We start from the raw sequence: 22982 nt of genomic DNA on the forward strand, positions 1-22982 counted from the left end.
CACTGACGTTGAGCAAAGGCTGGTGAAAGAAAGCTTGTCCTTCGAGCACAAGTCGAGAGAGCCCATATAAAAGCAAAGGACAGTAGGACTTCAGTAAATCTATTCATCACTATATTAGGACTCTGGGTTTCTAATAATAGAACCCAACCCAAACTAGCTAAAGCCGAAAGAAGGGATTGATTATAAAAGATACAAGGCGTCTCAGAAGCTAAGAGCAGAAGTGTGGCTGGGTAAGCAGGGGAAGTGAGAACTGGAAGGCCATGGGCACTGCAAGTGCTCTGTGACATGTCTCTGCTTCTCTCTGTGTGTCTGCCTCTTTCTTTTCCCAAGAGGAATAGATTTCTCAGCTGTCTGTTCCATGTGGTGGACACAGGATGGCTGCCCATGACTCCCAGCGTCACTTGTCACACTATGAAGAAAGAGAAAGATTCATTTAATCCCTTTTAGTCTCACTGCCATATTCCTAGATGGTATATTTGTTCTACCAAGAAAGAGCTGCCTGCAGCTTCAGTCCACTGACATTAGAATTGAACCCCACTGCACAGTCATGGCTCCTAGAAATTAACCCACCCATATAGACGGGAAGGGGGTGGATAGTTAAGGAGGGGTGAGAACCACTGTCAGCTGGAAGGAAGCCCTTTAACAGAGGGTGTTGTTGACATCATGAATAATGTAGATGTAAGCCCAAAAGGAAACCAAGGTCAAGAGCATGGGTGAAATGATTGCCTTTTACCTAATTGGATGCTCCTTAAATTGGCTCCACAGAAAAATGTCAAACTTATTTCTCATTTCTCCCAAATGGTTCCAATAGACCTTTCCAACTGGCTCTCCTCACAGTCCCAAGGATGTGCTATGCATATTCCCATTCCCCTTATTCTGAGTCCCTCACTGAGAACACTCTTCCCCTTACATTTTTTCTATCTATGATAGACTAAATGCTGATATCCTTCCCCAAATCCTAACACCCAATGGAATAGTATTTGGAGGTGGTGCCTTTGGGGAGTGATTACATCATGAAGGCAGAGCCCTCAGGAATGGGCTTAGTGACCTTATAAAGATACCTTCGAGAGCTCCCACACCCCTCCCACCAGGTGAGGTTATGGCAAGAAGGGCATCTATGAGCCAGGAAACAAGACCCTCAGTGGGCACTGAATCTGCCAGCACCTTGATATTAGACTTCCCTGCCTCCAGAACTATGAGAAATCAATTTCTGTTGTTTACAATCCACCCATTTGGTTTTTTTGTTTTTTTTGTTTTGTTTTGTTTTGTTTTGTTTTTGCCGCAGCCCAAATGGACTAGGACATTATCCAAATCTTACCCCTCTATTTTGGGTCAGCTGAAATCCTCACTTATTCATGGGTCTCTTTTTCCATTTGATCATATTTACTAGTCAATTTACTAGTAATTAATTTTACCTTCATCAGATACATTTTTCAAACTAGACTACATAGTCCTCTACTTCAAAGACCTCATCATCTACTTCTTGGTGATGACATACACAGGCAGTCAGGAAACACTTTTTTTAGTGTATAGCTTTAAGTTCATGTACGAAGAATGTCAAGGAACTATATTCTTGCGTGACATTTCTGGTTGCATGTATGGTTTGGAATTTCCCAAGCATGAATGTCATTGGTGAAATAAAACCATAGTAGTAGGAGAAAATATAGTGAAATGCCAAAAAGAAGGGCAGAATTGATCATTTTAAGGATATGTAAATTGTTTCATGTCATGCGTTAAGATTATACGTAGCCAACATTTATAGTATATCTTCCTTTGAAAACAGTTCAGCAAAAAAGACTGATTTTCATAACTGACAAACATATGTAATTATTGAACCAGATGTAACCATTTCTAAGAACTAAATCATCTTTCTAACAATTGACTCATAACTGAATTGAACTTCAGGGAAATCTGCACTGAGAAATGGGCTAGTTGGATACCATGCTTCACTCTAGAGAGGGACAGATATCCCAGGTTTGGGTGTTTTCAAATATTTTTCCAGCATTTAAACTGAAAATTTTAACATCTCTTCCCTAAAATGCTTACATTCTATTTATTAGGAAGACTGAGATTAAATTTTCCTTATAGGGCAATTGAGAGTATTTTTCAGGGTTAGTAAAAGTGGTATAGTGTGTCAGGGACTTATAGAGGAAAGGGCTATGTTCATAGGTGGCCAGTCGTAATTCATTTGTTTTGCTGAAAATAAGACAAAAAATTTAAATTGAACTCAGGCATTTCATTAATTGAGCAGAAAACTTCATTTTTTAGGGTTATATAATTTTTTAAATTCAGCAGATACTTGTTAAGCACCAAGGCTTGTGCATTATACCTAGGAACTAGAGAAGTAGTACGATTAAACCTTGACATTTTGAATGAAAAGGAATGTATGTATGTATATGTATCACTGAAACATTATGCTATACACCAGAAATTGACACAACCTTGTAAACTGACTATAATTCAATGAACTGAATGCATGATCAAAAAAACAAAACCAAAAAACAACAGCAGAGTGACACACCAAATGCTGGCAACAATTTAGAGAAACCTGGTAACACATAATTTTGGTGAGAATGTAAAATAACATAGCCACTTTGGAAAACAGTTTTATATTTTCTTTAAGAACTATACACACAATTACCAAAAGATCAATCAGTCACACTCCTGAGCATTTATCCCAAAGAAGTGAAGACTTATGCCCACACAAAATCCTGTCTATGGATGTTGATAGCAACAGTGTTCAAAATTGCCCCAAACTGGAAACAGCTTCAGTGTCTTTCAGTGGATAAGTGGTTAAACAAACTGTGGTATATCCATACAATAGATCACCATTCAGCACTAAGTAGAAATGAGCTATTGATATCCAGCATGAATGGATCTCAAGAGAATTATGCTGCATGGAAAAACATATACATACATACACACACTCTCAAAAGATTACATACTTTATGATTCCACTTATATAACATTCATTAAAAGAAAAAAACTTGATAATTCAAAATCCCTAGGAAATGAATTTTTCTGAATTGCCTAGTTTTTCAGGCCAGATGAAGCTCTCCTTTCTTAAAAGGGTAACTGTTTTGGATGATAATTTTGAATGTCTTTCTTTTTTTTTATTAAATAGAGTAAATTAAATATCATGGACTTTTCTTGATGACTGTTTTGAAAATTAATTCTTCTATTCCCATTTTTTTTAACCCTATTTGTATGTACTCTCAGTTAAATATCTCCTTGGAGGAATGGGAGAGGGGAGACTATTTAGAATATTCACTTTCTCTAATATCACAACAGAGTTTGGTCCTGAGTATTCTTCACCATCACAGTGGAGAGACGCTCTAGACTCGCCTTTGGCCACCAGCAGAGATGCAGGAACCGTGGTGACACAGGGCGTCATGGCCACGTGGTGCTTTCCATTTCTGACCTTCGTGATCTTACTCCCTGTAGCACCTCTCGTATTTTCCATATAATTCCAAGGCATGTTGAAGAAGCCTGAGGTTTCTTCTGCACTTACTGATACTCGAACTAGATGTTTTCATTTTCCCTTACTTGAATTGCATTAGTGATTCAAAGACAATGAACCACATTAGTGATTCAAAGACAAATAAAGCCTTTAAAGTAGCCAGCATCTTTTGACCTGAGTAAGAAGACCTTTCTAGACAAATACCAGGTCAGTCTCTCCTAGTTGGAACATTTTATGATCTCTTCTCAGAAGTGTAGCAGTTTTTTTGTTTTGTTTTGTTTTTTGTGTGTGTGTGTGTTCAACTTTCTTGCCAGGCTTGTGACAGGCCACCGTCAATGTTCACAATAACTTCTCATTTTAAGCCTCCATCCCAGTATGATCTTTGAAGTCCTTTTAAGCAACGAATTAAAATTATCAACCCTGGATGGCTCCATTCATGCAGGCAACTCAACTGAAGGAGTAATTGAATGAGTGATACTTTTAACGCACAGGCAGCTTCCCACGTGCGTAGGCAATGATGACCTGTCAGTGCTTCTTGGCCTCATGGCTTGCAAGTATTTTGCAACATTAATTTTAAGATGTGTCTCAATTTCATTATGCAATAAAGACAGAGCTATAGCCTTACATACTGTTTAAATTTTGGGGTCTGGTTTTCATCCTTACTGATAACTGCTACTTCTCAGAGCTGTCAGGGCATCTGTCTAGAGTAGGTTCCTATATTTTCAGAGCCTAAAATCAAGTCTGGTGGCTTTTATTGGGACTGTCTAGACTCCCTCTCCCCTCACTCCCTGGTTCTCAGCCCCAGCCTAGTTGGATGAGGTTGCTGGATAGCGGGGTTTCAGCAGTTGTCAATGTAGGGAGATCCTTGCTCTTATCAAAAGTAAATTCCTTCATTGCACAACAGGGTAGGGAGTATCTCCCTAATCAAGGATGTGCTCCAGCAGTTCACTGCCCATTCTCAGTCACCAGTTTTGATTCTTCAATTCATCATTTCCATCGGTGTTTAAACACAGTGTTATCTCTCCATCTTAAATAAAACTTAAATTTCTTCTCTTGAAACCCCCCCACTTCCTCCCCTAGCAACTGCCTTATTTATTTGCTCTGCTTTGCAGCTTAACTTCTTGAAAAAAAAAATTGTCTGTATTCACTCTTAATAATTTCTCTTTTCCCTTTCTTTAGAAAAATTATTTTTACTCTGGAAGTAATCTCAAGGGTACAGAAGAATTTCAAGTACAATGCAAAGAATTTTGCTTTCCCCCGAACAATTTGAGAAAAGTTGCCAATAGATGCCCTTTCACCTCTGAATACTTTAATATTTCTTACAAGTAAAAACATTCTTCTACTTAATCATAATATAATCACCATGTATAGTTAACATTGATATATCACTACAGTCTACTCTTCAGACTCCGTTTAAGTACTGCAGATTATCCCAGTAATGTCCCTTTTTAGCAAAAGAACCCAGTTCAGAATCATGGGTTGCATTTAGCTGTCCTGTCAGGCAGAGTTCCTTAGACTTCCTTGACTCTTATGACCTTGATATTTTTGAAGATCATAGGTCATTATTTTATAGAACATCATTCAATTTGGGTTTGTCTGATATTTCTCTTTCTTTTAATTGTAAGATAGTTGATTTATAAAGTTGTGTTAGTTAGTTTCAGGTATACAGCAAAGTGATTCAGTTATATATACATATATATGTATATATATACACATACATATGGTTTCTCAGATTCTTTTCCATGATAGGTTATTATAAAATGTTAAATATAGTTCCCTGTGCTATATAGTAGGTCCTTGTTATTTACCTATGTTATATATAGTGATGTGTATCTGCTGATATTTCTTTATGATTTAATTAAAGTAACAAAACTTTGACATTAATATCATAGGACTGGTGGTGTGTTCATCTCACTGCATTCTATCTGTGGTGCTTGATTTCAAATTGTCACTAACTGGTGATATTAATTTTAATTACTTGATTAAGGTGGTGTCTTCCAAGTTTCTCCATGTACAGTTATTCTTTGTCCATTTGTAGTTAATAAGTATTTGGAGTTTGGGGGAAGGAATTTGAGACTGTATAACTACCCCTTTCCTCAACATTCTATTTTTAAAAATTTAATTATATTGATATGGCCTCATGGTTTCCCCTTTTATTGAATGGTTTATAATCTGATACTATCATCATCAATTTTTAATGTTTAAATTAGCACAGACTAAATCATTGGCTACTATGTCCTTTTGACATGCCCTCTTCCTTTTTTGAGTACTCTCTTAGTTTTCAGTGCAAAAAGATGTTCTAAGTTCCTCTTGTTATTTCCCTGCCCCAGTCCTGGAATCATCCTTTTCTCCACAGAGCACTAGTTCCTTTGAGAATAGTATTTAGGAATCAAGCTCTGGATGCTAAGTGTGCTCACTGCTCAAGAGTTTCTGCTCCTGGGTCCTCTCAGTGGACAGAGTTAGAGAACACACACACATACACGCACACGCACACGCACATGCACACACACAGTTTTACATTTATATTTCTGTATCTATGTATATATGCTTATGTAACCACAAGTTCATATCAACATCACCAGGTCCTACCCTGCACCACAGGGTTCATTCCAGCTTTCTGCTTTCCATATTTGTAACTCCCCTCACTGTCAATGAGAAACCTGGCCCCCCTTATCCTTATTTGGTCACTTCCCATATATGGAACCAAGCTCCCCTCCATAACCTCTCTGCCTGACATGGAGGCCTTCACATCCCACTCCAGCTCCCTCACCAGGCTGCCTTCTGCACAGATGCTCTCCTCACCTTGTTCCAGCTCTGACACCCCCCTGTGGGCCCCTGACCTAGTGTGGACACTGCCTTGCTTGGTCCCCCCATAGCTTTTAAGCTTGAATTATTCATAAAGGAGGAGGTGGAGGGGGCCTCATTTGTTCTTATACCCATTTCACTCCCACCATTCCACAGAAGCGTCTCTCATCAAGGTCACCAGTGACTCCAGATTGCTAAATCTAATAATTCTCAGTTTTCATCTTGCCTGACCTATTGACAGCACTTGACGTGGTTGATGATTCCTTATGTCCTGAAGCACTTTCTTTATTTACTCTCAGTAACCCCCACTGTCAGAGGCTGCTCTGTCCAGACCTCCTTTGCTGATTCCTCTTATGCTCCTCGACTTCTTACATTGAGGTGTTCCAGGGTTCAATCCTTGATCCTTTCTTTTCTACCTAAATGTACTCCCTTGGTGATCTTGCTCATTCCCAAGGCTTTGTGTACCATCTCTATGGCCTCAAGTCCCAAATTTATGGCTGTAGTCCAGATCTCACTCCTGAACTCCAGCATTGTATATCTCATTAAGAGATGTTTCAGTTTCAACCTTTCTAAAATGGAACTCCTGATCTTCCCCGAAAAACTTCTCTCCCTGTTGTTGAAGTGATGGCAACTCCATCCTTCCATTTGATCAGTCCAAAAACTTAGAGTTAGCCTTAATTCTTATTTTTCATTCACACTGTATCTCTAACTCATCAGAAAATCCTCGTGGTTCTACATTCAAATGCTGCTTATTCAGAATTATATCACTTGGCACCACCTCTGCTGCTATTTCTCTGCTCTGAACCACTGTTACCCCTCACCTGGATCATGGCAATAGTCTCTAGTAGTCTCTGCTTCTACCCTCGACTCCCACGGAGTCCTCATCTCAACACAGCATCCATAGTGCTTCTTTAAAATATGTCAATGGCTCCTCATTTCTCTTACCATAACCTTCATTGCATAAGCTTTTACCCAAAGATTGATTACCTTCTCAATAAAGCCTTACTATTGCAATCTGTCTTTCATGCCCCCTCAACATGCATACACACACTCTTGATCCCTTTAACTCTGCTCTACTTTCCATTTTCTTATAAAACTTAATACCATCTAACATTCTCTGTAACTACTTATTATGTTTTATTTTCTATTCTCTCCATCCATCTACACAAATACTGTATAAGCAATTTGATTATGGTGAGCATTAGTGTAGTTTGATTCATATTTCTTCTTTTGGGGTTTGTTGAGTAACTTGAAACTGTGAATTTGTACTTTTCATAAAATTTGGAAATTTTCATCTATTATATGTTCAGATATTTTTTCTTTCCTCTCCTCCACACACCATCTTTCTCCTCTCCTTCAGAGACTCCAATTGTGTGTATATTAGACCACTTGAACTTTTCTTCTAGCTCAGTGTGCTTTCTTTCTTTGTTTGTTTTTCAGGCTGTTTTCTCCCTATGTATCACTTTGGAGCGTTCGTATTATTGTTTTTAAGTTCACTAATCTTTCTTCTGCAGTGTCAGATCTGGTGCTAATTCCATCTAGTGTGTTTTTTATCTCTAGAAATTTAATTTGGGTTTTTTTAAAAAATATCTTTCATGTCTCTTTTAATCATGTTTTTCTTTCTTTTTTTTAATTATATAGGCAATATTTACAATCACTATTTTAATAGCATCCTCATTTATTAATTTCATCAACTGTGTCAATTCTGGGTCTTCTTTGGATTAATTTTTCTCCTCATTGTGGGAGAGATTCTTCCTCTATTTATTTGTATGTCTGGATTTTTACTGGATTCCAGATGTGAATTTTATGTTGTGTCATACTGACATTTTTTGTATTCTTTAAAACTTTGGGGGTTTTGTAGTGTGGTACAATTAAGTTACTTGGAAACATTTTGACGTATTCAAGGCTTATTTTTTAAGCTTTGATAGGTGGGTCCACAACAGCCTCTAACCAAGGCCTATTTAGCACCATTACTAGATACACTTTTAGGGCTCTGCTTAATTGTCCATGTGTTGTGAGGTCTTTCTACTCTGGCCAATAGAGACACAAACTTCCAGTCCTGTGTGATCACCAGGGGTTGTTTCACTTGATCCTTTCTGAAATTCTTTGCACAACCTCAAGCAGTTTTTTCCCACATGTGCTGATTAGTATTCAAAAGGAATCCTCTGAAGGCCTCCAGAGCTGTGTGTGTGTGTATATGTGTGTGTGTGTGTGTGTGTGTGTGTAGTTCTTTCTTCTCTATTACTCTCTCCTCAGCTTAAGGAGGTTCCTGGAGTCTTTTTGGGTAGCTCCTCCCTGTGCTGGGGCCTAGAACCCTTTTCAAGCAGAAAGCTGGGGCATTCTTGAGACTTGTCTCGTCTCCCTTCTCTCAGGGATTCCTGTCCTGTGCTGCCTGTTGCCCACCATTTAAAAAACATTTGTTCATATATTTTTTCCAGTTTTTGAGTTAAAGCAGAAGGGTTTAATTGGTCTCTGTTCCTCCATCATAGTCAGAATTAGAGGTCTAGAATACGGCATCATTTCCACAAGGACAGGAATCTTTGTTTATTTTCTTCCCTGATTATTCCAAGCCTCCAGAACTGTGTCTGCCATATTAGTTAAACTTTTTTTTTGTTTCTCTCTGTGTGTGTGTGTGTGTGTGTGTGTGTGTGTGTGTGTGTGTGTCTGTTTGCCTGGCATACTAGGTACTCAGTAAATATTAGTTGAATGGAGTAGTTGTTGAATAAGATTATGTTTGAGAACTTCTTTAGCAATTATTTGAGTGTCTCCTATGTGCCGGCACTCATGATGACAGTGGTAAATAAAGCAGATATGATTCCTGCCCTCATAGAGCAGAATGCCTAAAGGGAAATATCAAACAGCAAATAAACAAGCAAGGGTTGTAATTATAAACTGTGATGAGTTTTTTTTCTGTGAAAGAAAATAATGGAGTACATTGAGAATGAATGTTGAAGAAAGTCATTTTTGGATGGGGTGGTCAGGGAAGACTCTGCCAAGAGGTGATACTTCAGCTGGCTCCTGAAGGAAGAGAAGGAGCCAGCCTGGTGAGGCAATGAGGAGAAGAATGTTCCAGAGAATTGAGTGTGTAAAGCTCTGAGGCAGAAAAGAACTTGGAGCTCTCACAAAATTGGAAGAGACCTTCCATGGGAGGGAAGAACACCATGACGTGCAACTAGAGAGATGGCAGGCCCGAAGCAGTCAGGACCCACAGGCTGTTTTTATGATATTTTGGCTTTCTGCAAAGCAGGGAAGCTATTGAAAGTTTTAAATAGGGGAGTGATATGAGCCAACACATATTTTAAAAATAACGTTTCTAGATGCAATATGGAGAATACTACTCCTGGCACGGTGGTAAAAGTAGGGAAATTATTTAGAACTGAGATTCTTAAAAATTTTTGTGCCCCTAGACCTGTTTGACAGTCTGCTGAAGCATATGTTCTCCTTCTGGAAATAATGTTTTTAAATTACAAAGGAAACTAATTTTATTAAAATATAGCTTATCAGAATATTTTTAGTAAAACATTTGTGATATAGTTAAATATACATACTTCTTTATTAGCTAATTATATAAGATATAATAGTGAGCCTATACTTATAAAGTGAAAGAACATAAATAAAATGTTAAGATATCTTCAATAACAGTAATGTGATGGAAAATATCTGATTTTTGTTGGTGACTAAGTCACAGAAGCAGTTAATGCTACTATATTGTGTTGTCTACATCTATTATGGAAAGAAATGTTAGATTTTCATCTGAGATTAGTGAAAACAAAGATGTAATTTGTTTTTGTCATTGAGCATCACAGACCACACCCATAATTCTATTCATGGATCTTGTCTTAGTCCGTTTGAGCTGCTATAACAGAATGCCCTACACTAGATGGTTATGAACAACAGAAATGTATTTCTCACAGTTCTGGAGGCTACAAGGCCAAGATCAAGGTGCCAGTAGATGTGGTGTCTGGTGAGGGCCTGGTTCGTAGAAAGCCATCTTCTCTCTGTGCCCTCACTTGGTTAAAGGGGCAAAGGAGCTCTTTGGGGTCTCTTTTATAAGACCACTAATCCCATTCATGAGGGGTCTACCCTCATGACCTGATCACCCCAAAGGCCCTGCCTTCGAACACCATCACATTGGGGATTAGACTTCAACATGTGAATTTGGAACGGAAAAGGGATACAAATGTTCAATCTATAAAAGATCTCTTGGAAAGTTTTATTTAAGAGGTTATCAGTAATCATGGAAAAGAATATGGAGGATTGAACTAGGGTAGTCACAATAGAGATGACAGTAAGGAGACGAATTTGAGATATTTTTGTGGGCGCGTCCCTGTACAGTCTGTGTGTGCCCAGTGGCTTTGGTGGGAGAACTGTATTTGATGTGAACATAAGTCATGTCTTTCCTCAGGGTGTGCTGGCAGCTATCACCTTGGTAGGAGGTGGGGTTGAAGGTGGAGGGACTAGGAGTGGGGCCAGGTGTGAGCCAGGGCTTCCCGTCTTCTGAGCACTGTTATTGACCTAATGGGGGAGGGGGCAAGTCCCAAGTTACTGGAGCAGAAGCACTGAAGGTTGGGTCCAAGCTGGCTTTGTTCCCTTTAAGTGTGAGCTCTCCCTCCTCCCAGCACTGGCACCCTTGGGAGCAGTACTGGAGCAAGAGGATCCCATTAGGGCTCTCAGTATCAGACAGGGTACAGGTTGCTGTTGTCCAGCTTCAGAGTTTAGGGCTGTTTCTGATGTGCTGACTGTGTGAGGGTGGCTGCCCTGCCCTGCTCAGACACTGCTTCAGGTCTGAGCCACCTCTGTGTCTCACAGCCAACTTCTTTCTGTCATAGCAACCCTAACTCCAGTGTTGAGCTGCAATGTGAAGTAAGCAGGGCTGGAGCATTCACTCAGCTCAGGCTGGGGTGCACTGGGGTGGTCACGGGAAACCAGTCAGCTACCCACCACATCTACAATCAACTGACAGATGAACCAGTTTCAGTCTGACCTCTCCACTCTGCTTCAGGAGCAGACAAGCATGTGCATGTGTTTCTTCCAAGTGGATGGAGTCCAGACTTCCCACAGCCCTCATGTTAAGTCTCACCAACCTCCAACCAGCCAAGGAGGCTTGTCTTCCCTGTGTCAGTCTCCAGGACTGGAGTCCCCAGTGTCTAGCTCGAACCACTCACTCCGCAAGGAGGATCTCTGCCCCTGCACTCTCCTCTTTCTTCTGAGTCCCCTCCATGGGGCACAGGTCCTGATTTGATTGCTCTCTTCCCTTCCTAACCAATTCCACATGGATCTTTCTTTTCAGCCTTGGTTGTAAAGCACTCTTTCTGCCAGTTTCCAGTTAGCTTTCAGTGAGAATTGTTCCACATGTAGATGTATTTTTGATGTGTTTATGAGAGGAGGTGAGTTCCACATCCTCCTACTCTGCCATCTTGATCTCCTCCAAAATTTGAGATATTTTTGGAAGAAGAACCTACAGGATGGAAAAGGGAGAGATTGCCTAGAGTTATTGGGAAAATCTTCACAGAATAACTTAGGGATGTGAGATGGGAAAGAAGCTGTATGCAAAAATATTAGCAGGGATAGTCAGAAACAAGAAGATTCACCAGTCAGACTATTGCTATGACCCATTGTAAGGTAGGGACAAGGATGATGGGTTAAAAAGAAAGAGCATTCATAAAGATTAAATCAAGAACACTGAGACTCATGACTCGGATACTCACAAGCTGTGACAACCAGGGCAAACACCTAAGGAAGCCTCAATTCACATGTTAAAAATGAGGATAATAATAGCTTTTGACCCATAATATTATTATAAAGATTAAATAAAATACTGCATGTAAAGTGCTTACCACAGTTCTGACATGTAGCAAGAACAGATAAATATTAGCAATTATTCTAATTACTGCTAGGATTCTGACATTGTGTTGAACCATCACCCAAAGGAGATTGCAGTCTAGTTGAAGAAACATGATAAAACACATTCTCTGTTTTTAGAAGGAAGTTGTTCAGAATCAAATGTCAAATATAAGATATAAGCAACTGTAAGCTATTAAATTGTGCCCAGTATAGTTCCTTCTGTACCAAGATTCTGAAAATTCTTGCCACATATTAGCATGTGAGCATTGCTAATGAGTAGGGATAGTGCTGGATCTCTTGTTGACAAGTAAATTTTAGATATTATTATTGTTCAGTCTCTGCTGCTTGCAGCTAAGCTCCTGTTTGGTGTAATAGTGACTATGGCTCAAAAGAGTTTTTAAAAAAAAGTAATTGAGATTCTGAAAGCTTGTTCTTTGCCTTCATTGAGGGAAGTTAAGAAATGAACAGCCTGTTTCCTTTCATTCCATCATAAAAGCATTTCATAAAATGTACAAAGAATTTAAATCAACCTTTGGAACTAGCCCTACATTTGAGTAATTTATATGTAGATGATTGTGGCTTAAAGGCAAAACATTAAGTTTCAAGCTCTTTTTCTGCTGTGTGCTATGCTGTATAACTTTGAACCACTCATGCAATGTGCCGAGCTTAAATTTTTCATCTGTAAAAGAAGGATAGCTATTCCTACCTCAGGACTATTTTGTATACCAAAAAAGAAAACTTAATGTCTGGAAAAAAATAGAAACGCAATAAAAATATTTTATAAGCAATTAATGCCACTTAAAGAGTGAGAATTTAAGCCAAAACCTGTAACAAGAGACTAAGAAGGCCACTATATAATGATAAATGCATCATTGTATTAAAAGCATATAACAGTTATAAATATATACACACTCAACAGCAGAGCACCTAAATATATTAAGCAAATATTAACAGACCAATACAATTATAGTAGAGGAATTACTACCCCACTTTCAACAATGGATAGATCATCCAGACAGAAAATCAATAAAGAAATGTTGAGCTATTCTTCAGAGCAAATGGACCTAACAGACACATACAAAACATTCCATCCAATAGCAGCAGAATACATTATTCTTAAGTGTACACGGAACATTCTCCAGGATAAGTCAAATGATAGGTCATAAAACACGTCTTGGCAAAATTAAGAAGATTGAAATCACACCAAGGATCTTTTCCAGTCATAGTTGTATGAAACTAGAAATCAGTAACAGGATTAAAACAGGAAAATTCACATGTAGAAATTAAACAACACACCTATGAACAACCAGCCAGTGGGTCAAAGAAGAAATCAAAAGAGAAATAAAAAAAATCTTGAAATAAACAAAAAAAGGAAACAACATACCAAAATGTATGTGATGTAGCAAAAGTAGTTCTAAGTGGGAAGTCTATAATGATAAACGCCTACATTAAGAAAAAAGAAAGATTTCAAATAAACAACCTAACTTTATACCTCAAGGAAACTAGAAAAAAAAAACAGCTTAAGCACAAAATTAGCAGAAGGAAGCAAAAAACAAAGATCAGAGCAGAAAAATAAAATAGAAACCATAAAACAACAGAAAATATCAGGAGAAACAAAGAGCTGGGTTTTTTTTTTTTAAAGATAAAGTTGACAAACCTTTAACTAGATTAAGAAAAAAGAGAAAAGACTCAAATAAGTAAAATTGGAAATGAAAGGAAAGACATTACAAGTGATATCACAGAAATACAAAGGATACTGAGCTTACTATGAACAATTATATGCCAACAAATTGGATAACCTAAAAGACGTGGATAAGTTTCTAGAAACATGCAACCTACCATGACTGAAACATGAAGAAATAGAAAATCTGAGCAGGCCAATTATTAGTAAGGAGATCGAATCAGTAATCAAAACCTTTCCAACGAAGAAAATCTCAGGACCAGATAGCTTTCCTCATGTATTCTACCAAACATTTAAAAAATTAATGCCAATATTTAAACTCTTCCAAAAAATTGAAGAGGAGGGAACACTCCCAAACTCATTTTACAAGGCCAGCATTACCCTGACACCAAAGCCAGATAAGGACACTACAAGAAGTGTAAACTGTAAGTCAATATCCCTGACAAAATATGAATGCTAAAATTCCCAACAAAATATTAGCAAGCAAATTCAGTAGCACATTAAAAGGATCATACACTGCAAACAAGTGGGATTTATCCCTGAGTTACAAGGATGGTGAAATGTATACAAATCAATAAATGTGATACATCACGCTAATAGAATAAAAGATAAAAATCATATGATCATCTCAATAGATGCAGAAAGAAAATTTAACAAAATAAAACATCCTTTCATGATTAAAAAAAAAAAACCTCTCAACACATTTGGTATAGAAGGAATATACCTCAACATAATAAATTCTATGTATAACAAGCTCACAGCTAACATCCTACTCAATGGGGAAAGATTAAAAGCTTTTCCTGTAAGATCAGAAATAAGACAAGGGTACCCACTCTCACAACTTCTTTCAACGTAGTCCTGGAAGTTCTAGCCAGAACAATCAAGGAAGAAAAAAATAAAAGAAAGATATCCAAATAGAAATGGAAGTAAAATTGTCTCTGTTCACAGATAATATGATCTTATATAGAGAAAATCCTAAAAATTTCACCCCCCAAAAAACAAAAAAACCCTGTTAGAACTAATGAATAAATTGAGTGAAGTAGCAGAATAAAAAAATCAACATACAAAAATCACTTGTGTTTATATACCCTAAGAATGAAATAGCTGAAAAAGAAATAAAGAAAATCCCATTCACAATAGCATCAAGAACAAAATACTTAGGAATAAATTTACACAAGGATTTGAAACATCCATACTCTGAAAAGTATAAGATCTTTGATGAAAGAAATTAAAGAAGACATAGATGGAAAGATATACTATGTTCATGGGTCAGAATAATTAATACTGTTAAAATGTCCATCCTACCCAAAGCCATTCATAGATTCAGTGCAGTCTCTATCAAAATTCCAATGGCATTTCTCACAAAAATAAAAAAAATTTAAATTATAGCATTCATATGGAACCACAAAAGACCCCAGATAGCCAAAGCAATCCTGAGAAAGAGGAACAAAGCTGAAGTCATCCACTTCCTGATTTCAAACTATATTACAAAGCTATAGTAATCAAAACAGTATGGCATTCAATATAGACCTATAGAACAATGGAACAGAATCAAGAGCCCAGAAATAAACCCTAGCATATACCATCAGCTAATATTTGATAAAGGAGCCAAAATGTTCAATAGGACAAGGATAGTCTCTTCAATAAGTGGTGCTGGGAAAATTGGATAATCACATACAACAGAGTGAAATTGGACCCTTGCCTTATTTCAGTCACAAAAATTAACTCAAATTGTATCAAAGACTTCAATGTAAGACCTAAAACTATAAAACTTCTAGAGGAAAAGATAGGGAGTAATCTCCTTGACAATAGTCTTGGCAATGATTTCTTGGATATGACACCAAAAGCACATGCAAAAGAAGCAAAAGTAATTATGTGGGACTGCACAAAACTAAAAAGCTTCCACACAGCAAAAGACACAGTCAACAAAATGAAAAGGTAACCTATGGAATGGGAGAAAATATTTGCAAATCTTGTATCTGATAAGGGGTTAATATCCAAAGGTATTTATATTAAAAAACTCATGCAAGGAAACAATCTGATTAAAATATGGGCAGAGGAGCTGAAGAGACATTATTCCAAAGAAGACATAAATGTTTAACAGGTATGTGAAAAGAGAACTCAACACCACTAATCAGGGAAATGCAAATTAAAACCAAAATGAGATATCCCTTCACACTCATTAGAAGCAATAACAAGTGTTGGTAAGGATATGGAGAGAAGGGAACCCTTGTGCACTGTTGGTGGGAATGTAAATTGACCTGGCCAACTATGAAAAACAGTGCAGAGTTTTCTCAAGAAATTAAAAACTACCATAGGATCCAGCAGTCCTACTTTTGTTATATGTATGTATATTTATTTATTTTCATTTTTATTTTTATTTCATAACTATACGTATATCAAATCAGGATCTCAGAGAGATATCTATACTTGCATTTTCATTGCAGCTCTATTCACAATAGTCAAAATGTGGCAACTACCTAAATGCCCATCTGTGGATGAATGAATAAAGAAGATGTGTTATATATTTACAGTGGAATATTATTCAGCCATGAGAAAGAAGGATATTCTGTCATTTGCAACATGGGTGGACTTTGAGGGCATTATGTTAAGTGATATATTAGAGAAAGATGAATACTGAATGATGTTACCTATGTGTAGAATCTAAAAAAGATGAACTTATAGAAACAGTAAAATGGTGTTTGCCACGGCCTGAGGGTTGAGGAATATGGGGAGATGGCAGTCAAAAAAAAGATACAAACTTTCAGTTGTAAGATGAGTAAGTTCTAATGTACAATCTGTTGACTGTGGTTACAATACTGTATTATATACTTGAAAGTTGCTAAGAGAGTAAATCCTAAATGTTCTCACCACAATAAAATGAAAAATAATTACGTGAAGTGATGGAGGTGTTAACTAACCCTCCTTTGGTAATCATTTCACAGTATAGAAATGTATCCAATCATTACACTGTAAACCTTAAACTCACACAAGGTAGTATGTCACATATCTCAATACAGCTAGAAAAAAATGATAAATAAAAATGATCTATAAAACATGATTTATAATTTTAAAAAATAGACTGACTTTTACACAAATATACTGTACTGGGCTGAATAGTGTCCCCTAAAGTTGATGCCTACCTAGAACTTTAGACTGTTACCTTATTTGGAAGTAGGGTGTATGTAGAGGTAATCAAGTTAAGAAGAGGTCATACTGGATTCGAGTGGCCAGATTCAGTGACTGGTGGGTAGAGTATTTGGACATAGATGCTGAGGAGAATGCCAGGTGAAGACAGACACCATGTGAAGGCCATGTGAAGGTGGAGGCAGAGAGTGGAGTGATATTGACAAGCCAGGCTACACCAAGGATTGCCAGCAACCACCAGGCTCTAGCTGAGGATCTTGGAACAGATTCCCCCCTCAGAGCCTCCAGTAGGAACCAACCCTGCTGACCCTTTGATTTCAAACTTCTAGCCTCTAGCACTTACTGTGAGAGAATAATTCTTGGTTATTTTAAGCCACCTAGTTTGGGTTTTGCTGAGGCAGACAGAGGAAACAATAACACACACATCAATACCTGTACCTCTTTATATCAGTCAGGGTAGACTAGGTTTTGCTGCAGTAACAAAAGGCCCTCTCCTCCCATTCTTGGGGGCCTGTGACAACAAAGATAAACTTCTTCCACCATGTGTCCATTACAGTCAACTGCCACTCCACATCATTTTACCTGCAAGTAACCTCTACTTGGAATATTGCCTCTATCTTATCTGAGACAAAGGGAACATAGAGTCCAAAAATCCAAAGATTAATGGGATTAGAAGATGCAATTGATTCTCATTTCCAACCAATAAACTATAAAGTCGAAAAGCCTTTAAGTGACAAAAGTTCTAATCAACTCAATCCTGGGACAAGGAACAAATCAGAAGGATGACCACTATGTTTTATTAAAACCTCTGAATCACCTAAGGTTGGTTCACAATAAATTACTTCAGTTGGACAAAGTGGCAAAGGGAAAAGAACATGGCACACTATGCATTGGTTGTTGAAGCTTCTGCCCCAAAGTAACCCACATCACTTCTGTTCACATCTCGTTGGCCAGAGCAAGTCTGGTGTCATTGTGTGGGTATGCGTAATCCTCACAGAGGGAGGGGCAGTGAATCTTTTTAGCAATAATACAATCTCCCCATTCTTACAGAGGATTATCCTTTCAGTAGTCACTTCAAGAGGCCATTGTACTAGTACACTGATGTGGAAAAATTTTGGAGTGAAAATTCCAGAGCAAGTGTATTATGTCATAGAAGAAACTGACTATTGACTTCATGGTTTTTTGACCCCAAATGGATCGTCCACTTAGTCCGCAGATGTGGTTACAAATGACTTGTCATTTATTTCCCAAAATTAAATCCGCCCTAAGCAGTGAAAATTTGCTACTGTGGAGGAAAGGTACCCCAGGCGACTCCCAACAAGGAGCGACAAAAATGTTGTGAGAAATGGGAAAGAGGAGATCAGCATGGCTTTAGGCGTCCCTAGCACAGTTCCTGAAGAGAGAGGCACAGCTCCAGTATGACAGCAATGCCTAGAAGGCTTACTCTGTGCCAGGCACTAAATGATTTACGTGGATTATCTCATTTAATCCTTGCCGCCAGGTCTGGGACCAGGCTGAGGGAAGCGACCCACCTGGCGCACAGAATTTAAGGAGACACCCACTCTAGGGGCTGTGCAAATATGGTGTTGATACTTGCATGGCCCTGGCCATGAGCGCCTCCTGCAGTGCGGTGCCCTCTGTGCCTCCCTCACCTCACCCTAATCACGGATCTGCTTTCAACAATCCTCCCTTCTTCACACATGAGGAAACAGAGGCTTATGGAAGATGAGCATCTTGCTGCGCTTGAACCCGGGCAGCTGGACATCCAAGCCCGAGCCTTGACTCACTGCACCTGCACCAGTGCTTTCGTCGGTGCCTGGTCTAAAGTTTTGGTTGTTTTGTCGTCTTTTCCAGGTGTCCAAGGCAGCTGCAGATTTGATGGCTTACTGTGAAGCGCATGCCAAGGAAGATCCCCTCCTGACGCCTGTTCCGGCTTCAGAGAACCCATTTAGGGAGAAGAAGTTTTTCTGTGCTATCCTTTAAGTCTTCGAGTGGGGCCTGAGGAGCCTCGGGGCTCCAGGGACACTGATGTAGAGTTTTTAGCAAAGTGGGCGCCTTTCTAGTCCACAGCATTTAAAGAGAGAGAGGAGAACCATCCTGGAAACTCCAGGCTATGCATGTTTAAAGAAGTTGATCCACACCCCGAGTTAAGAGATCTGATGTCTGCAGAGCTGCCTGGAGGAGGGGAATGTGTAAAGATAAAATCGGTGTCATTTCTTTCCCGCTCCCTCCCCAAACCTTATGTTCCTGCTTCATATTTAAAAAAAATAAAAATTTAAACAGACAGCTGTACTGAGCTAAGATATGTATGACCTTGGAATGAATATTGCCTTTAGAATACCCTCTGACAAGCTGAGTCGTCCAGTGTCGCCGCAGTTCGGTGTAATGGCATTGATGTTTCGTCGTTGTGCCTTTTTCTTTTTCCCTTCTCTCCTGCCCCTCCTTCCATCCCCCACCCCCATTAGAGTAGTGAAGGGATAAGACTGGACTTGTCTGTAAAACTGAACTCCAAGGATGATCACCCAAAGGGTTTAGGGAGATGTTCCCTGTGGTTTATCCTCATTGTAATAATAACAGCAAATGCCGGTTGTCTGTGTTCTTTTATCACTATTCCTAACATTTGTACATGATAGCTTTGATTCTGCAAGTAAAAGTAAATCCTGTGTTGTGACTGGTGCTTTCATATATTTGTGACAGTTTTTGAGTAATACTGCATGAAAATGTCCCTATGTTACATCCATTCAGAAGTTTCGTTGTTTTACTATAAAGTTTGGAAAAGGAATGAGAGACATGAAGCTGGGGAGGAAAACACTCAGTATCTTGGAAATTGAGATTACTTCAGAGCCTTAGCCTTGCCTAAAATACCTCCGAGTTAACAGTTGCGTCAATGGTGGCCTCCTCGATGTATTTTCCAGCATCCAAAGCATTTTGATTTTATTCAGGACCCAGGGCAGCCCAGGTAACGCCAAGCAGCAGAGGCAAGGATTCACCCTTAGTTGGGAAATGCTTTTGTCACAGAGTAAGAGCAAATTCCTTTTCCCTGAATCACAGAAATTATAGACTGAGGGAAGGCTTTGTGTGCTCTTCTTAGCGAGAAAGAAACGTGGCCCTCATTCGTTGAAGTAGCAGGAGAAATATCCAAACGACTCCAGACTAGCGCTACTCTCAGTATCCTGGCTATTCACCCGCCAGGGAGAAGGGGGCAGGTGCCGCCCTGCAGCAGCTCCACCACGAAGTGTTCTTGTTTTGTTTTTGCCCCTGAGATGGCCTTTGGTTTTCACTCAACAAAATTTTTAGTAGAACCTTCGCTTTGTTTTTCTCCGCTTTATTAGAGTCGCTCTGTCTTTATTTACAACGTCCTTGCAGCTTGAGCTCTCTCTTCCCAAGAGATGATGTTGACAGTGACTTTTCTTTGTGGCTCTTGCCTCCACCGGTAATGGGAGGCCCTGGAAGTCCTTCTCACTTTTTTCTGTGTCATTCCTAGGCAAATGAGGGCTCTTTTACAGCTCCTTGTTTGCTTCGAAATCCCAAAAGTCCATTTCTGAATTAATTTTATTCTCTTTCCATTCTCTTCCTCCCATTTAAAAAAAAAAAAAAAGGTGGAAAGGAAGGGAAAAAGGCTTAATATGCCAAGGACAGATTTTGAAACAGACTTGATTAATATTTTCCTTAGCTCCTTGTATGAGCATAATGGTAAAAGAATCAATACATCCAATTAGAACTCATGCCTAGGGAGCTAGGGAAGAGAATACTGAGACACTGTGAAATGTATGAATGCACTTCTGTAACCAGATACTTCTATTCAAACCTTGGGATTCTGTTATAGTCATGGGACACTGATGAAGATTTAGAGGGGAAAAAACCTTGGCAGAGTATTAAACTACGGTATTGTACCATTGGCTTAGTAATACTGTGGAATCAGTTAAAACCCAACCACGTTTTTCAAATGAGCCAAAATAGGAATTGAGTATGTGGTCACATAAAAACAACTGTGAATAAAGCACCCTTTGGTGGTGATGAAGGCATTATTATAAGACCCTGATGCTTTTCATAATCCATAATCCATGTATTTTTCTCAGAAGGCCTCTTTGTATTTTCATGTAAATCTAGATGTTTGGAGCAATTAAAATGGCATTAAAACTTTTAGGAATACAACTCTGTAATTAAAAGTTAAGGAAGTTCCAAACTGCATTTGACCTTGTTTATCAAAGGAGAAAGAAGGCAGAAAATACACAGCCATCAGATACTAAGTTTAAGAAAAATATGTTAGCTTTTTCCTAATTTCATGTCCTACTTTATGGAATTATAATGCCAGAGTTTTTATATGAGTTTTGACTTACTGGTAGTTTTACTTGTTAAGAGGGAAATAACTTTTTGATGACTTATGCCTCTAAAGAGTTTTAATTCTTTTAGAAATTTTACAATCATTTTCACCAGCATAATTTTATCTTAAAGGGTAACCAATAGGAAAACTTAGCTCAATCATTCAAGGCCCTAATTTATGTATGTAATATATTGGATAGTAATGAAAATCTGCCATGGAACTCATTAAACAGTAGTAATAACCCTTGTATTTATAATGCAAACTCTGTTAAGAAAAAAACAGTCTTCATCATCCTCAATATTAAATCTGCTTTCTTTTTTTTTCTTTCAATTTTAAACCAAGTGCTATTTAATTTAAGCCAGAGGTTGCGAATCAGTACTTTGAACTGAGGCTAATTTTGCTAATAATATTTGAAAGAGATTGCTTACCAAGGAAAAATTAAAAATTGTTTCTCCATACTCTCCTATTCTCAAAAGGAATTTTGAGAAACCAAGCATGCTGTCTTAGGGGATTTTGTACTTTTTTTTTTTAATATTTGCTTCTAGCTGCTCCTGGCAATGGTGAATTGTTACATATACATTAATGTTTTCCCAGACCGAGAATTGTTCCCATTTTTCCTATTTAAGATCTATGGAGTGTGTCTTTCAAAGAGAAAGGAATACAGAAATATTAAAGCAGAAGAACCTGAATGTGATGTGTACATTTTCATCCCATGTGGACAGTGTATTTGTTTTAATAAATGGAATTTTCAGATTCATTTCATATGCAGTTGATTTTATTGTGAAGGCCTGTGGACCACCTCACGCATCCATTCTGTGGTTAATTTGAGAAAGATGCTGACATGTAACAAGATGGATGAAGCAACAGGAATTCATGGATTTTCTTTAGGGTTAGGTTAATAGAGGCACCTAAGGAAGGAAAAACTGTCTTTAAAAGCCTTTCTCCCTGAGGGAGGCGGAGAAAGGTCGATGGAAGGATCCAGGCTCTGGCAGGCTGGGTGGGCCGTGAGGACAGGTGAGCTGCACTTGCACGTGAACATGCTGTAGGTGTGCCGCAGCGGGACTTTTCCTTTACAACAACAACAACAACAACAAAATGAACGCAGAAGGGCTCTTTTCCATAAGCTCTTGTGACTTGAAAGGAGTACTGGAGAAAGTAAATACTTAGCACTCTACAGTCACAGCTCCTCAGAGATATTCTGAGTCAAGAAAGCCCTCTGTATGTCCCTCACATGATGCTAGTAATCGCTCCTGTTAGTAAAGAAGGAGATGCTGGATCTCCTGGGACGTGTGCCTGCCACAGAAGCGTCTTTAAACCTCTGATGAAGGGACCACTTGGAGTCTGTGGATTCCTCTACTTACATCACTGTTTCTCAGACTGTGGCCCCTGGGTTACCTGCTTCAGAATCACCTGGAATGCCTATTAAAAAGGCAGACACTGGGGCCCCCCCAAACTCAGAATTGCTAGCGTTTGTTCAAAAGAACATGCACTCTGCTGCGTGCTATAGGCTGAGGGCCACTAATTTAAGTACTCGCGACAGCTGGCTTTTCATTATGCCTCACAAAAGGCACAAACTCACTGTAAACATGCTGACTCTTATTCCCACAGCTACAGGAAGTGGCTGCCCTGGAGTGAACATGTGACCTGTGGCTGAGACTCTCAGCAGCTCCTGGACCTGAGACGCTGGGAGGAGGCGGCTGGTGGGTTTTAACTGTGCTCCT

General features: G+C 38.7%; 1 long non-coding RNA gene across 1 annotated transcript in view; it reads left to right on the forward strand.

Annotated features, from left to right (window-relative positions):
* Window positions 1-22018, forward strand: part of GNG2 (G protein subunit gamma 2) — a 117306-nt gene extending 95288 nt beyond the window's left edge. Inside the window, exon 4 of the long non-coding RNA XR_837367.3 lies at window positions 18792-22018. This is a non-coding gene — a long non-coding RNA (G protein subunit gamma 2). The remainder of the gene's footprint in view (window positions 1-18791) is intronic.
* The last annotated feature ends 964 nt before the right edge of the window (window positions 22019-22982 follow it).

Source organism: Camelus dromedarius, chromosome 5, assembly GCF_036321535.1.
Source record: "Camelus dromedarius isolate mCamDro1 chromosome 5, mCamDro1.pat, whole genome shotgun sequence".
NCBI lineage: Eukaryota > Metazoa > Chordata > Mammalia > Artiodactyla > Camelidae > Camelus > Camelus dromedarius.